Raw genomic sequence first — 2,891 nt, forward strand, 5'->3', positions numbered from 1 at the left:
TGCCTTGTATTCCCCGGTGCATAGACGTAGTGGACAGCAGAGTGACTTATTTCTGCAAGGAGGTATTTCTCGCAACATGATCATAAAGAAATGCATGACTCCCCTGACAACGCCTCTTCAAATACTACAGAAAAAGTCACTTGATGATGGAGACATCCCCAAAATATTTAAACAATCAATCATATCACCAATCTATAAAGGAGGACCCAGAACAGACCCAAAAACTACAGACCTATCGCCTTTACTTCGAACCTAATAAAACTATTTGAGAGGGTGCTAAAGAAACACATTGTTAAACACCTGGAAGACAGCAAATTACTAAATGACTTCCAACATGGCTTCAGAGGCAAAAGATCCTGTCAAACAGAACTAACAGACTTTCACAACGCTACACTTCAATCACTGGGGAAAAATGAAAATGTAAACACAATTTACATGGACTTTGCCAAGGCCGACGATGAAGTAGGAAGGTGGATCCAAGCCTTCCTGACAAACTGGGAACAGGTGACCTATATGGAGCTGAGTCGACAGAGTGACGGCGCCGCGTTCGGGAGGACGCGACTTCAATCCCCGACCGGCGCCACCAAGCTGGGATTTTTCAGCCGCCACCGAGTGGCTTAAAACTACCCACATGCTGTCCAGAAGACCACCTATCAACCCGGACTCTAGCTTCTAGGATTAAAGATGAGCTCCGGGAGGGCAGCATGAGTCAACACAAGATGGAACCACTATAAACACTCGCCTGCGCCAGAACAGGTTGGGCCGACCATCAGGCCCCACCGGGAAGAACCCTTGGGCCGACCATCAGGTCCCACTGGGAAGAAGCCTACCGGCACAATAGGCCGCGGCATAAAAAAAATAAATAAATAAAATAGCCATAAGATCAGGAGCAGCATCCCCCAAGGCAGTGTCCTCGGCCCTATCCTCTTCCTCATAATGATAAATGACATAAGCACAGATATAAAAAGTCCACTCCTATCGTTCGCAGGTGACACATGAACCTTTAGACCCGTAGGTAATACTCAGGACATGATGAAACTACAGAAAGATCTACACAAAGCATACATACGGGCAGAAAGCAATAACATGACTTTTAACATTCAACATTCTAGACCAGGGCTACTCAACTGGCGGCCCGCGGTCCGAATCCGGACCTTATGAGTGTTGTAACTGGACCCCAAGTTCCAGCAGTAGAAAAATATAACTGATTTACATGGTCCTGGTAGTGATAGATTCTTGCAAGTATATTTCCTTGCCTGACTGTAGGCCCTACAATCAGTCAAGGAAATACACTTGCAAGAATCCATCGCTAGGACTTTCATAATGTAAAATTATATTTTGCTACTCCTGGAGCTGGGGTCCAGCTACAATATTTAATCGGATCTCTGCATACATTTGTACTTGTCTAACTGGACCTTTGCTCATAATGGTTGAGTAGCCCTGTTCTAGACCTCTTCCTTACCTCTAATCCTTCTGCTTACTCTGTCAAGCTGTTCTCTCCGTTGGGCTCCTCCGATCATAACCTTATTTCTGTATCCTGTCCTATCGCTCCTGTACATCCTCTGGACCCACCGAGGAGGCGATGCTTCTGGCATTTTGCTTCAGCTCGGTGGGACGACCTGAGGATGTACTTTTCCGATTTTCCGTGGAATGATTACTGCTTCCAGGAGAGAGACCCCTCTGTGTGTGCTCTGCGCATCAGAGAGGTGATTGTCTCTGGAATGGAGGCATACATGCCACGTACTTTCTCTACTCCTCATGCTAAAAAGCCTTGGTTTAATCACGCTTGTTCTCGTGCTATTAAAGACAGAGAGGCAGCTCACAAAAGGTTCCAGAGACTTCAAACTCCCACTAACTATGACCTTTACATTTCAGCCCAGAATCGTGCCAAATCTGTTCTCCGACTTACCAAAACTTCTTTTATAAATAGAAAATGTCAACACCTTGCTTATTCTAATTCTTCCTGTGACTTCTGGCATCTAGCCAAAAATATCTCCTCCAATTTCACTTCTTCCTCTTTCCCTCCTCTCCTTAACCCTGACGGCAGCACTGCCGTCTAATCTGTCTCTAAGGCTGAACTCTCCGCTCAAACTTTCTGTAAGAACTCCACCTTGGATGATTCTGGGCATATTCCTCCTACTCATCCCCCCTCTGACTCCTTTATGCCTGTTATTAAGATTCTTCCTAATGATGTTTTCTATGCCCTCTCTGGCCTCAACTTTCAGAAGGCTTATGGACCTGATGGAGTGCCTCTTATTGTCCTTAAAAACTGTGCTTCTGTGCTGACACCCTGCCTGGTCAAACTCTTTCGTCTCTGCCTATCAACATCTATCTTTCCTTCCTGCTGGAAGTATGCCTTTGTACAGCCTGTGCCTAAGAAGGGTGACCGCTCCAATCCCTCAAACTACCGCCCTATAGCTTTACTCTCATGTCTATCTAAAGCTTTTGAATCAATCCTTAACTGGAAGATTCAAAAGCACCTTTCCACTTCTAATCTTCCATCTGATCGCCAGTATGGATTCCACAAGGGGTACTCTACCGGCGATCTTCTTGCTCTCTTAACTGACTCTTGGTCATCCTCTCTTAGCAGTTTCGGTGAAACTTTCTCTGTTGCGCTAGACACATCGAAAGCCTTCGAATAGAGTCTGGCACCAGTCTTTGCTTTCTAAACTGCCCTCTTTCAGATTCTATCCCTCTCTCTGTTCCTTCATCTCCAGTTTCCTTTCCGGCCGTTCTATCTCTGCGGTGGTAGACGGTCACTGCTCTTCCCCTAAACCTATCAACAGTGGTGTTCCACAGGGCTCTGTCCTATCACCCACTCTCTTCCTGTTATTCATCAACGATCTTCTTTCCATAACAAACTGTCCTGTCCACTCGTACGCCAACAACTC

Source organism: Eriocheir sinensis, chromosome 2 (assembly GCF_024679095.1).
Source record: "Eriocheir sinensis breed Jianghai 21 chromosome 2, ASM2467909v1, whole genome shotgun sequence".
Classification (NCBI taxonomy): Eukaryota; Metazoa; Arthropoda; class Malacostraca; order Decapoda; family Varunidae; genus Eriocheir; species Eriocheir sinensis.